Below are 14777 nucleotides of genomic sequence, written 5' to 3'. Positions count from 1 at the left end.
GTCCACCCTTGATTCCTTCTCCTTTTGTCCACCATGCCTCAACTCATAGGAAACAAAGAGGATGGATGAGTCAACAGGCTGTGGTTTTTAACCACATTAATGGATCAGAGAAGACAAGAGACTTGAATGCCCTCCCACATTAGATGAGAAAGAGGTTCCCTCCCGGGAGAGGAAAATGCCTCTTAAGTTAGCGCTGGTTGTGGAAAAGAGGCCTCAGTTCCTTGACATGTAGATCCCTCCAGAGGGCTGCTTGAGTGTCCTCACAACATGGCACTGGCTTCCCCCAGGGCTGGTGATCCAAGAGAGACCAAGTCATATCTTTTATGACCAGTCTCACGGTCACGCATCACTTCTACCACATTCTATTCAGTAGAAGCAAGTCAGTAAGTCTAGCCTATACTCAAAGGGAGAGGAATTAGGTTCTACTTTTTGAAGAGAGACATAGGCAGGTCCGAATGCAGCAGTGTTTACAACTAATTGATTACAACCAGTTACAGATTTTTTTTTCTTCTCTCCTCCCACTGTTTCATTTGACTAGCTTTAAAAAAAATGAAGAGAGAAGTATCAAAACATTTGTGGGCATGTTTTAAAACCACTACGGATATGACTTATCTGGCCTTGTACTAGGTGCTAAAGACATAGAAATGAATCAAAATCCCTGCCCTCAAGAAACTCTCAGCTTAACACAGGAGACTGATATGTTACCTGGATTACCATAAACCAGGGATCACAGGGAAGAAGTTTTCTACTGGGGTGGGGGCAGGTGACAGTGAGAGAGGAGTCTCAGTGGGGACCTTGATGTGGGCCTTGGAACATGAGTAGGAGCGTGTTAGCCAAGGCGAACTGATGCTAGGCACCCATGCCTACCTCCTCCTGGTGAGCCTTCCTGCACTGCAGAGGCTCATGAAAGAAAATTACATCCCCCAGACTCCTTATAGGCAACCCTTCCTAGAGGATTTAGGTTCTGCCGATGAGATGTGCTAAAGCAAGACATGGAGGGAAGAAGTCAGGCGTGGGCTGAGCTCCCATGCCTTTTGCTATTTCTGCTGACAAGCTCTGACATGGAGGTGTGTGCTTTCTTGGCATCATACGTGGCAGCAACCCCACTGTTCAGATCCTGACTCATGGGTGTCCAGAGAAAGGGTGGGACATCCTTTTGCTATGAGATTGTGGCTAGTATGGCACGGTTGTGGGGTGGCAGTTGTACAGAGTAGTGGGGTGGCTTCCTGAGAGTAGAAAATGCTCAGACCTGGTGGGGTGCAGTCCCAGTACTTTGGAAGGCCGAGGCCGGTGGATCACTTGAGGTCAGGGGTTCGAGACCAGCCTGGCCAACATGGTGAAACACCATCTCTACTAAAAATACAAAAATTAGCTGATTGTGGTGGCATGCACCTGTAATCTCAGCTACTCAGGAGGCTGAGGCAGGAACCGCTTGAACCCGAGAGGTGGAGGTTGCAGTGAGCTGAGATCATGCCACTGCACTCCAGCCTGGGTGACAGAGGAAGACTGTTTCAAAAAAAAAAAAAAATTCTCAGACCTTCCACAACCCCCTCTAGAGTTGGAGGGTTGCGGGGGAACTCAAAGCACACAGACAGCTTTCATCAAATTCTTCCTCCAATGCCTGCTTCTCCTGGCCACCTTTACTTCAACTCTTTTATATCCTTAAGTGTGTGAGGGGCATAGGTGATCTTACCTTGGAAAGTTCAGGGATTTCGGAGCCTCAGCTGCAACTGAGAGTTACACAGTTCCATTTTAACAACCAATTACTCCAAGTTAAAAGTCATAAAATGCCAACCAAAAATTAATCTGGCCCCCTCCAGTCTTTTATTGTCTCCCTTGCTGAACTCATCCACACACCCACACGCCATGCTGTCAGCCAAATAGAAGTGTCACTGGATTAATTTCAGAGATAAATATGGGAACTTTGGAAAGTTTACAAACTCAGCAGTTGTCAGGAACCCAGCTTTGCTTTGCCGACATTTGCCCATGGTTTCTGGCCTGAGATGTGCAGGTTAGAATGGAGCTCACCAGCCCTGAGCTGCTGAGATACAGACTCATGATGGGGTTTTTATTATCATTCTTGTCTTAAGGCATCACCATCACATACCAGCTTTCATGGCTCTCTCACTCTCCAGCACCACCCCCGAACACACCCACACACTGCCCTAGACACTCTTTGGAGCCTGACATCCCCACATTCACTTGATAAATATTTACAGCTTAAGAGACAGCAGGCTGGAAAGCACATGGCAGCCATGGATCCCACCCACAGTGGGACTCACTTGGTGTCGGCTTGGCTTGTAAACCTCTCTGAATGCAGGGCAAGGTGTCCTGGGGAAGAAGCTATAAACAAGCATTGCTTGGCTGAACCCCTAATTGACAGAATCTTGAAACCAGAGACTGAGTCTAGGTTTCCTGCATAGCCCATGAGCTTTAGATCTCGGTGGGTACACACCCTCAGTGGAAGACAAGCTTGAGCATAAGATGGATTTTACTTTTGAAAGATGACTCTCCTTTGCATGTAAGTCAAGAAACAATATCCAGACATCCCCCAAAAGACTTCCTCATGCAGATTCTCAACACTTTCTAGGTCCTGGACTCATTTGAGAATATGATTAAAGTCGTAGGTACTCTACCCAGAAAAAAAAATGCATAAAGGCACATACACACAGCACTTGCATGCAATAACTTTAAAGACTGAAAGATGAATTAGATCCAAGCCTCTGCCTTCCAGGAGCTGACAGTCTTGCAGAAAAGGTAAACAACAATAAGCAAAATGCATGTCAATATAGATGAGAAAGTGACCCACACTTTGAAGGTCTGTGGAGCTTATATATTTTGAGTTCGGGGAGACAGAGATAAGGTTGTGAGGTAAAGAGCCCAGCAGAGGGCAAAGGACTCAGCTCTAATTGCTATTCATGTGTACTCCAGCTGTCTGCAGAGGGCCTCTGCTCCTCAGTACCTAAGTGAGATGGCCTTAGACTTCTGAATCCCATGGACTGGAGATTCAACACCCTCCCCAGTATATCTGTTGGTCCCCTGGGAAGACTCGTGTCTCCTGGTCTTTTACCTCTCAAAACTCTGGCCTCCTCTCACATCTCTTCTGTCCCCATAGTACGTTCTCCCCAACATAAAATTCAGTCACTTCGTTTCCACAACAAAAAGTTGACTACCGCAAGCATTTACACAGGCTTTGTGGAAAAATGGGGTGGGGGTGGGGTTCCTGGAAAAGGGCCATATAATACCACACCTGGCTTTTGCCATCTGCTGAGTCCTTCTGCCTTCCCTCCATACTTTTGTCTCTTTTCTCCTGTTTTTCAGGAGCAACTCAAAAAGTTCCTAAAACTTTAATGTGAGAGGACACTGAGGGCTGGGGTGGGAGTGAGGTGGGAGGTGTGTGAGTGGGGGGAACTACCCTCCTTGCAAGCCCTTATCAAGGAATCTTTCCAAAACACACAGACTGATTGCTCCAAGAGGAATTTGGCAATAAAAATCTCTCCGTACCACTTAATATTGGTTAGCTGAAGAAATAAAATCCACTCTGGCCAGATTAAGCAAGAGAGGATTTATGACAGTATTAAGTGTCTTACAAAACTACTAGGAGGGATTTAAATGAGACTTTAAGTTGAGATTTCAGCAAGGCTTCACCAAATGAAACCCGGGCCCCCTGCCAATAAGGGGGCTGCTGGTTCGCCTCTGACCAGGATCGGCTCCCAGCAGAATGGATGCCCCTTGCCTCCCAACGTCATGAGGACGGTGACAGGGCTGCAGCGCCAGTGCCCCCACGGCAGTGCCCGCAGAAACAGCGGGAGCAGCAGGCAAGGGTCTTCGTTGGCTTCCGCCCAGATCTCACACAGTGCATCTGATTCGCTGAGCCTTAAAGCCCTCGGACCCCTGGCCGCATGGGAGCCTGGGAAATGTAGTTTTTAGCTTTCCAGCCTTCGCACTACCAGAGAGTTCACTAGAAGGCAGACGGAATGAAGGTTGAGTGTCAATCTACAGTGTACAGATAAACCACACCATATCATTTTGAACGGGGGGAGAGAGGAAGAAGGTGGAAGGGAGAAGAGAATTCGCTTTTATTAGGCACCTACTGTAAATGAGGTAACTTACATCCCTTAATTTCTATAATACGATGAGTAGGCCTTATCACCATATTAAAGATATGGGAACTAATGCTTACAGAGAATAAGGTTTTTTTGCGGGTTTTGTTTTTTTGTTTTTTATTTTTTTGAGACAGGGTCTTGCTCTGTTACCCAGGCTGGAGTGCAGCAGCACGATCACGGCTCACTGCAGCCTCAATTTCTCAGGCTCAAGCGATCCTCCCACCTTAGCATCCTGAGTAGCTGGGACCACAGGTGCACACCATCATGTCCAGCTAATTTTTAAATTACTTGTAAAGATAGGGTCTCATTATGTTGCTCAGGCTGGTCTGAAACTCCTGGGCTTAAGTGATCCTCCCACCTTGGCCCCCCCAAAGCACTGGGATTACAAACATGAGCCACCACACCCAGCCTATACAGAGGATGTGACCTTTGCTCCAGTCACATCAATATAGCTGCATCCCAGGACAGTAGGGGAAACTCCAGAAATCATACAAGCTAAGGAAAGGTAGCTTAGCTTATAGGTCCATCTATTAGAAATTCCAAAAGTTCCACATGGTCCCCACTTTGCTGTCCTCTGTGCACAAGTTCCTCCTATTCTGACCATCCTGATCGTCTCAGGACCCACCTCGTCTTCCAGCTTCTGTCTGAGGCAGCCATCGGGGTGACACTCTGCTAGGCTGGCATGCCCACTGACACCCTTCCAGAAGCACAGAGGCGGCTTCTCAGAGGTCTTCTTCTTGTAGGAGCTTGTGGCTGTTTCTTACAACATCATGGATAATTCAGGAACATCGGTGTGCAGTGGCTTTATAACTCCAATCCCAATCTCAGCCTCTGCAGAGCTGTCCTGCAGCCTCATTGTTGTCCCCCACACATTTCATCACAAGAGAGTAATCTCCACCTTCCCCACTCAAGCAGTGGCTTTGGGTTTGAAGTCAGCTTGTCTGTCAGTTGCCAATCATGCTACAAACTTGACTAATCTCTGAGCTCCAACCTCAGGGCCCCCACTTGTAGTTTCTCACAGAACTCAGACTTGTCTTCCTCAGACGTATATGGGCCTCCCAAGTGGGCTTCAATTCCTCAGAACCTTCCTTGATGTTCTTTTGTGCAGAGAATAACAGAGGCTGGTCTCTTCACAAGCCTAACACGAGAACTTAATGGGGCCAGGCGCGGTGGCTCATGCCTGTAATCCCAGCACTTTGGGAGGCCGAAGCGGGCAGATCTTTTGGGGTCAGGAGTTTGAGACCAGCCTGGCCAACATGGTGAAACCCCATCTCTACTAAAAATACAAAAATTGGCCAAGTGTGGTGGCAGACACCTGTAATCCCAGCTACTTGGGAGGCTGAGGCAGGAGAATCACTTGAACCCAACCCAGGAGGTGGGGAGGTAGAGGTTGTAGAGAGCTGAGATCTTGCCACTGTACTCCAGCCTGGGCAACAAGAGTAAAACTCCGCCTCAAAAAAAAAAAAAAGAACCTAATGGGATAATTATGACATGCCCTCACACATGTTTAGACCTCAGTAAATCCCAATTGTTTGCCTCTACTCCCTTCCTGTGATAGGCCACTTCTGAAATGGTCTTGATGATCTGGATAGTCATGAAACCGCCTTTGCAAAAATTTTAACTGAGAAATTTATGACAGCAAAAGAGATCTGACCTAACTGACTCCATCTTGCCTCTAACCTCCAAGCTGTCCGTGTTCATTCCTGGGCACAGGCCGAACTAACTTTGGTAGGAAGTCAGTTTATAGTTTAACTTTGAAATAAAGATGATAACAGCCCTTTCCCAAAACAAACCCCTTTCCTGCCTGGGGACGAGACTGCCTTTGCAGGACTAACAAATTCACCACAAGATTAGAAATTGTGGTTTAGGAGTCATGCAGCTGGAGGCTGTAAGATTCTGAACCTTCCCAAATTGCATCCTGGGGCTAACATCACTATTGTAAAGCCTAAGATCAGTGCTTGAGATATTTTGCAGACCCTGCACTCAAAGGATGAGCTGGTACCACCCAGATTGATAAACTGGCTCATCCAGTCATGTGGCCTCTACCCAGGAACTGACTCAGTGCAAGAGGACAGCTTCGACTCCCTATGATTTCATATCCCACCTGACCAATCAGCACTCCCCACTTCCCAACCCCCTACTCAGCAAATTATCATTAAGAACCCCAGTCCTCGAGTTTTCAGGGAGACTGCTTTGAGGAATAATAAAACTCTGGTCTCCCACATAGCTGACTCTGTATGAATTAAACTCTGTCTCTATTGCAATTTCCCTGTCTTGATAAATTGGCTCTGTCTAGGCAGCAGGCAAGGAGAACCCAATAGGCAGTTACAGTCACATCCTGGTGTGTCCTCTCATGTGTGCGCGTGCATGTGTGTGTGTGCCTGTGTGTACTGTCCAGAGTGAGTTGCTTCTAACATAATAGGACTAAAGTGATGGGGTGTCACTTCTGAGATTAGGCTATAAAGGACTATGACTTTCATCTTCCTTGCACTCTCTCCTCTCTCCTCTCCCCTCCTCTCTCTCTCTCCTCTCTCCTCTCTCTCTCTCTGCAAGAGAGGTACCCAGGGCATGAAATTGAAGAAGACACTCCTTCTCTGGCTCATGCAAGTGCAGGGTCAGCACCTGAGAGTGAGTGCCTCGCCTGCCTCACCTTCCTTCTAGCCAGCTCCCAGGGCAGACCTAACCTGCACTCCTATCCTAGCCTTGACAATCTCTGAACAGGTCTTGGCCAAGCATGGTGATCAGATTTCCTACCACCTCCAGCTTGATTTCTGGGCCAGATGTCAGAGGGGGCACCAGGATCTCTGAAAACCAGCTCTTCTGTGCCAGGCTTCCTGGCACAGAAAAACCAAATACATTTCAATCCCTCTGTCCTCATGTCTCCATGATGGATACTGGTCTTTTGTATAGTAAGCAGGTCCTTCTCCTTTCATACCAATAGCCAACGACAGAGGTAGTCCAAGCTGAAGCCCACTCACTTCCCACCAGCTTGCTCCCAAGGGACAAAAACAGAGAAAAGCACTGTGCATGAGCTGCCTTCCTGTGCCCTCTCAGTATGGCATAGTATATGAGCATGGCAACGTTTACTAGCAGGGGACTTTAGAATGCCTCTGAATCTGCCGAGCACTATGTATTTTAATGTGTATGATGAGAGGTATCATTTTGGGGATGCTAGTCACTATGCTAAGTGCTTTACTTGTGGCTTTTGGTTTGATTTACTCAAAGACCTTAGGAGGTAGGTCTCATTTTTAAGGATGAAACTCAAGTCTCAATAGGTTTACTAACTTGTGTGAGATCACAGTTAATACATCATGGCCCTGGGACTTGAACTCAGTCTAGCTGGGCTCTAAGCCTGTGTGCCCAGCACTATGCCACACTGCCTTCCCAGCAGAGTTTGACTTTCCAAGGTCCACTGGGCTTCTCCTTCCTACCATGATTGGAATCCTGGAATAAGAGTTTCTTTGCCAGGTGCAGTGGCTCACACCTGTAATCCCAGCACTTTGGGAGGCAGAGGTGGGCAGATGACCTGAGCCCAGGAGTTCAAGACCAGCCTGGCCAACATGGCAAAACCCCATCTCTACTAAATACAAAATTAGCTGGGTGGTGGCAAGCGCCTGTAGTGTCAGCTACTCAGGAGGCTGAGGCACAAGAATCACTTGAACCCCAGAGGTGGAGGTTGCAGTGAGCCAAGATCGTGCCACTGCACTCCAGCCTGGGCAACAGAGTGAGACTCTGTCTCAAAAAAAAAAAAAAAGGTTCTCTATTCTCCCCATTCCCCCTCTGTCACTCCCATGAAAGTTTAAATAAACATGAAAAGTTAAGTAAACATACAAATAAAACTTGCCTTCTACTTCTTTAACACATCCCTTCCCGAGAAGCCCACCTAGACCAAATCACAGGCAGGAGGCCGCTATGGGGGTGGCAAATGGCATTCTGTTCTGGAAGGGCAACCACAAACTTTAGAGCCAAGAAGCCCTGGCTTAGAAGCCCAGTTCCACCCCTTTGTAGCTGAGTGGGTGATTCTGTCTCTGAGCCTCATTCATAATCTGTAAAATGGAGAAAGTAATGCTCACTTTTTAGGGTGCTTAATTCACTCATTAAATATATACATTTAAATATATATAATATACACTGATATAATTGAATACATTATATATATAAATAATAATCCTGTACCCTGTGTGCCACCATGTCAGCCAAGGTTTCCTGCCCTTTGAAATTTCCAAACATTGGCTGGAATCTCATCTTGGCCTCTGCAAGGAGCAAGATCCATTTAGAGATTTGCTACATATTTCAATTGTGTCACTTTCCTTTTTAAGGCAAAGCGGCTACAGTGGGCCATGGTTTTAAATACTATTTTCTTCTTCTCTGTTATATGCATAAGGCTCCAAGAACCGTGTCAGGTGTGTGTGGTTACTTTGAGGACCAAGAGGAAAAAGGAGGTGGGGAGGAAGGAGCAGTCCTCCTTAAAGAGGAGGCTGGACCCTTCCCGGGCTTTCCCATAGAAAAGATCTGGGAGCAGTTGATCCACTCTGAGATTTTCAGGTATAAGAAACAGAAAATTGCTGGGCGCAGTGGCACCCACCTGTAAACCTAGCTATTCAGGAGGCTGAGGTGGGAGGATTGCTTGAGCCCATGAGTTTGAGCCTATAGCGAGCTACGATCATACCACTGCACTCCAGTCTGGGTGACACAGTGAGATGAAAGGAAAGAAGGAAGGAGGGAGGGAGGGGAAAATCAAACTTGAATGCCTTAAATAACCAAAACAATGTATTCGTTCACAAAATCTAAAGTTTAGAGGTAACATGGGCTTCCGGCACAGGCTGTTGAGAGCTCCCAGTGTTTGGGGGGCTGCAACTCTGCTTGTCTGAAAGTTTCTCACCTCTGCCTCCCAGTCGGCTTTTTCTAAACCAGCCTTTCCTTGAGGTAACACAATGCAGCCAACAGCGTCCAGGGCTCAACGCTTCCTCACTCACGTCTGGGGGATCAGTGTGGTTGTATGCCCACCCCTAAAACAATTGCAGTGGCCAAGGGAATGCCAAAGGGGCAGGAATTATGTTGATGGGTTTAGGCCAATTGGAACTGACCCCTGAAATTAAGAGTTGGTTTGATCCTAGACTTAAACCACACTGCTGCTTTACACAATAGGATGGGGGTGTGGAAGGGGGAACCTGCAATGGCAACTGCAGATATTCACCCCAAAGACCCTTCTTCAGTGTGGGCGTAGGTGTATCGTGTTGTGTCAGTGTGTATGTGTGATGCATCAGTGTGTGAGGTGTGTGCTTGTGGGTATGAGAGTATATTGTGCACGTGATGTGACTGTCTAAGCATGTGTGTTGTGTGTGATTGTGCATATATGGTAAAGTATGTGTGTATATTTGTATTAGTTGAGAAGACCATATGCTGGACTAAGTGTGCCTTCCATTCTTTTTTAAAATTTTATTTTATTTTATTTTTATTTCAATAGTTTTTGGGGTATAGGTGGTTTTTGGTTACATGAATAAGTTCATCAGTGGTGATTTCTGACATTGTATTGCACCCATCACCCCAGCAATGTACACTGTACCCAGTATGTAGTCTTTTATCCCTCACTCCCCTCCCAACCTTCCCTCCACCCCCACCAGTCCCCAAAGTCCATTATATCATTCTTGTTGGGGCCGTCCATTCTGACTCTGCTGCTACCACCTTGCTGGCCCCCAAGGGGCTCCCCCATCCCCCCACCCTCACCCCAGGTCATGAGTAAAATCCCTTTTCCCCTAAGCATAGATGATAGGGTGGAAATTTTAACAACTTCCCTAACGAAAAAGGAGAAGAGAAAGGAAATCCATTCAGAGAGCATAAGAAACCTAGAAAGTCATTTCTGACAGTGTATGTCCCTGAGCCAATAATGACCTCCTATTCCCCCGACCCTGCTGTCTCCCTTAGAGCCTTCCCAGCTCCCTGCCTGGCGCTAACTGCTGGACGCCACCCTAGGACGTTTGTCCCCTAGCAGCCAAAGCCAATTTGCACATTTGTACTCACCATCCACCTCAGGGCCCTCCGTCACCCCCACCCCCGTCCTCTGTCCTCTCCTCCCGCCTCCTTGGAGAGACTTAGTGACCTTTCCAACAAGGGCCCCACGGTAAGAAAGACGGCTTCCTTATACTCTGTGGTGAGGATCGGCCCATGTAAACACAAATAGGAATGTTGTCTTAAGCGCTCCATCAGCGCACTCTAGAGTCCTACAAAGGACTAGACAAAACAAGGTCATCTCCCCAAGTCCCAGCCCAGTGCCTGGCCGCCCACAGCCCTCTGCTGCCCTCTGCTGGACCCTTGCCTACACAGCCCCGGGGCTCACCAGCCACCAAGAACACCGGGGGCTCTTGGCCAACCTTTTCATGTTCCTCTGTGGTTTAGAGGCTGGAACAGGTTCACCAATATTTTCACCCACCCATCATTCCTCAGTGTGCTGGAAACTGTGAACAGTCACCTAGTCGTTCTGAGTCTCATTCCTCGATTTTTTTTTTTAAAAGCAAAACTGAGGTTATAATCCCTACCTCACAGGACCAAGGTGAAGATTAAAAGGGCTTATTCATTCATTTATGAGTCATATGTTTATTGCACCTCTACTATTTGCTAGACACTGGGTTGGTACTAAGGATACAAAAAGAAACTATCCTTGCCCAAATGGCGCTTACTGTTCTGTATACACAAATACACAGTCGTGAATCATGATAAAGGAACTCAGTAAGATGCTGGGATAGACTAAGGCAAGGGGAAGCTTCAGGGAAGATAAGGAGGCAACTTAAGCATGAATACGAGTCACATCCAAGGGTTAAGGGGTTTGGGGCAGGTCTTCCAGGCAGAGGCGCAAGAAGGCTGTCGTGAAGGCCCCAGAAAAGGTGACAGAGGTAGGGAGTAGCTATAGCTGGAGGGTAGCCAGAGGGGTCAGGGCCTCGATGAGAATGGAAAGGGGTTTGGACTCTATTTTAAGTGCTGTGGGAGCCATGGAAGGGTTGAGAAGTGGGGTTGTGAGGCGATGGCTAACACCTGTAACCCCAGCAGCTTGGTAGGTCGAGGCAGGCAGATCACCTGAGGTCAGGAGTTCGAGACCAGCCTGGCCAATATGGTGAAACCCCGTCCCCACCAAAAAATTAAAAAATTAGCTGGGCATGGTGGCATGTGCCTGTAGTCCCAGCTACTCAGGAGGCTGAGGCAGGAAAATTGCTTGAACCCAGGATGGGGAGGTTGCAGTAAGCCAAGATCACTTCACACGTCACTGGGTGACAGAGGGAGACTCCGTCTCAAAAAAAAAAAAAAAAAAAAAAAAAAAAAAAAAAAAAGTCCCAGCATGGTAGCTCATGCCTATAATCCCAGCACTCTGGGAGGCCAAGGCAGGCGGATCATGAGGTCAGGAGTTTGAGACCAGCCTGGCCAACATAGTGAAACCCCGTCTCTACTAAAAATATAAAAAATTAGCCAGGCGTGGTGGCGGACACCTGTAATTCCAGCTACTCGGGAGGCTGAAGCAGGAGAATCGCTAGAACCCAGGAGGTGGAGGTTGCAGTGAGCCGAGATCATGCCATTGCACTCCAGCCCAGGTGAGAGTGTGAGACTCAATCTAAAAAATAAATAAATAAAAATAAAAAAAAGAAGAAGTGGGGTTTTGAGATCATGCCCTCCTGCTCTCTGTACCACACCAGCTCACAGGTGTCCTGCAGACTCCTTCGCCTCCACCCATCTCTAAATGCTGATGCTCCTCTGGGCCTGGTCCTGGGCCCTCTTTTCTTCTCTCTCCACACTCTACTTCTCCTCCATCATCTCCGCCATTCCTGTGATTTTGAATAACATTCCTATTTGGGTTGGTGTCTCCACCTAGACCCCTCCTTCTGGCTCCAGATCCACACATATCAAAGAACCACCTGTCCGCTCTCAGCTTTTGGATTTCTCAGATCTCTCAAACTTAGTATCTCAATCCTGATTTAATCCTGGCTCTGTCACTCCCAAACCTACCTTCCCCATTTCAGCAAATGTATCACTTGCTCACTTGCTGAGACTTTATAATATAGATAAGCCCAAATATTTTACACATTTACACACACACACACACACACATTTTTTAGTGGAGACAAGGTCTTGCTATGTTGTCCAGGCTGTTCTCAAACTCCTCAGCTTAGATGATCCTCCTGCGTCAGCCTCCCAGAGTGCTAGGATTGTTTGTGTGACCCACTGCATCCAGCCGATGATATTTTTTAAAGTTCCACAACTGTCCTCTCCACCTCCATGTAACAGCCAGAGTGACGATGTCATCCTCTGGGAAATTGGAGCATGTCAGTTTCCTACTTCAAATTCATTAACTGCTTCCCTTTGTGCTTAGGACAAAACCAAGCTCCTTACCATGGTCTACAGGAAAGTCCTACAAAATCTGGCCTAGCTTCCCCACCCCATTTCACATCCTTCTCTCCCTTGTTTAATGTGCTCACCACTGGCCTTTTTTTCATTTAACCTCCTGTACATATGCCAAGCTGTTTTCTGCCTCCAGCTCTTGTACATGCAGCTTCCTCTACCTGGAATGCTCCTGCCTCATCTCTGTGAAGCTGGTTACTTCTTACTCTTCAAATGTCAGCCTACCTATCACCTAGTCAGCAAGACCTTCTCCGTTTGCTTCATCCAAAGTGTGTCCACTTCTAGGTCTATCCTGATATCAAAACATATTTTGAAACTCCAGTAAGTAAACCAATTTGATATAAGAGAAGAAATTAGTGGAACCAAAGAAAAATCAAAAGTAGACTCAAATGCACAGGGAATTTAGTGTAATGTAAAGGTGAGATGTCTAATTACCTGGGAAAAGAGAGATTAGTAAACAAATGGTGATAGTACAGCTGGTCAGTACCCGTTAAGATGACAAGGGTGAATTTCTCTCTCACTCCTTACCCTAACAATGGTAGTGAATCAAATATTTGTAAAAAAAAAAAAATCGTAAAATATCTTAAAATGTGGATCAATTTATTACAAATCTAAGAAAGGTGAGGACTTTGTTTGAAAAGGCCAAAACCCAGAAGCAATAAGGCAAAAAATTAATAAATTTGTATAAGTAGCAATCTAACTTTGGTACACATAAGGAAGGAAAAATAACACAACTAAATCAAAAGACTCAGTTCAAAAATAAGGAAAACAGTCCCAGCACCTTGGGAGCCCCAGGCAGGTGGATTGCTTGAGCCCAGGAGTTTGAGAACAGCCTGGACAACATAGTGAGACCCCCTATCTCTACAAAAACAAAAACAGGGAAAATATTTAAAACATATTTGTAAAAGAGCTTTTTTTCTTAAATAGAACTGATACACATGAATGCAACAACAAAAAAGAACAACCTATTAGAAAATTGTGCAAAGAATAGAAATGGTTTATAGAAAAACAAATTCCAAAGACTGTAAACATGGAGATATGCTCTACTTGAGGTATAGTAGAAGAAATGCAAATCACAATAGTGAGAAAACATTTTTTTTCCACTTAAACTGGTGAAAGGCTTCCTGAGTGCTGGCAGGAATATGAGGGAAGGAATACCGCCACCCACTTTTGATGAGAGGGTAGTACAACTGATGCAATCTTATTGCAAGTTAATTTGACAAAATCTATCAAAATTTAAAAGGCACATATCCTTTCACATAGCAAGAATTTAGAAATAGTTTACTATAGCTACAAAACTGAGCCATATATATGTACAGGAATCTTCTTGGCAGAATTTTTATAAAAGCCAAACCCAAAGTGTTCATCAAAAGTACCTAAATTATCCATCATCCATCATCCACATGACACAATACCATACAGTGATTAAAGAGAATAAACTAGGCCAGGCATGGTGGCTCACATCTGTAATCCCAGGACTTTAAGAGGCCAAGGTGGGACGATTACTTGAGGCCAGAAGTTCAAGACCAGCCTGGGCAACATAGTGAAACTCCCATCTCTACAAAAAATTATTTTTAAAAATTAGCAAGGCTGGGCATGGTGGCTCACACCTGTAATCCCAGCACTTTGGGAGGCCAAGGCGAGTTGACCACTTGAAGCAAGGAGTTTGAGACCAGCCTGGCCAACCTGATGAAACCCCATCTCTACTAAAAATACAAAAAATTAGCCAGGTGTGGTGGCACACGCCTGTTATCCCAGCTACTCCGGAGGCTGAGGCACAAGAATCTTGAACCCAGGAGGTGGAGGTTGCAGTGAACTGAGATTGCGTCACTGCACTCCAGCCTGGATGACAGAGCAAGACTCTGCCCACTTTCCTCCCCACAAAAAATTTAGCCAGGTATGGTAGCACATGCCTGTAGTCCCAGCTACTTGAGAAACCAAGTCAGGAGGATGGCTTGAGCCCAGGAGTTCAAGACTGCAGTGAGCTATGATTGCACCATTGCACTCCAGCCTGGATGACAAAGTGAGACATTGTAAAAAAAAAAAAAAAAAAAAAAGTAGCTGTGGATATGTGATGTGGAAAGATTTTTAAGATATGTTAAGTGAAAAAAAAAAAGCATGGTGTAGAGGACAAATTATCCCCTTTGTATAAATTATAACACTGACACATAATGTTTAGGTAGATGCAATTTTTTTTTTTCTGGAAAGAATCACAGGAAAGTGTGCTTTTAGGGAGAGAAAATTGGATGAGAGGGAAGAAAATTGAGTCTCTGTTTTCATTTTGTA

Source organism: Symphalangus syndactylus, chromosome 6 (assembly GCF_028878055.3).
Source record: "Symphalangus syndactylus isolate Jambi chromosome 6, NHGRI_mSymSyn1-v2.1_pri, whole genome shotgun sequence".
Lineage (NCBI taxonomy): Eukaryota > Metazoa > Chordata > Mammalia > Primates > Hylobatidae > Symphalangus > Symphalangus syndactylus.
The sequence above is the reverse complement of the archived record's forward strand: the minus strand, read 5'-3'. Positions refer to the sequence as shown.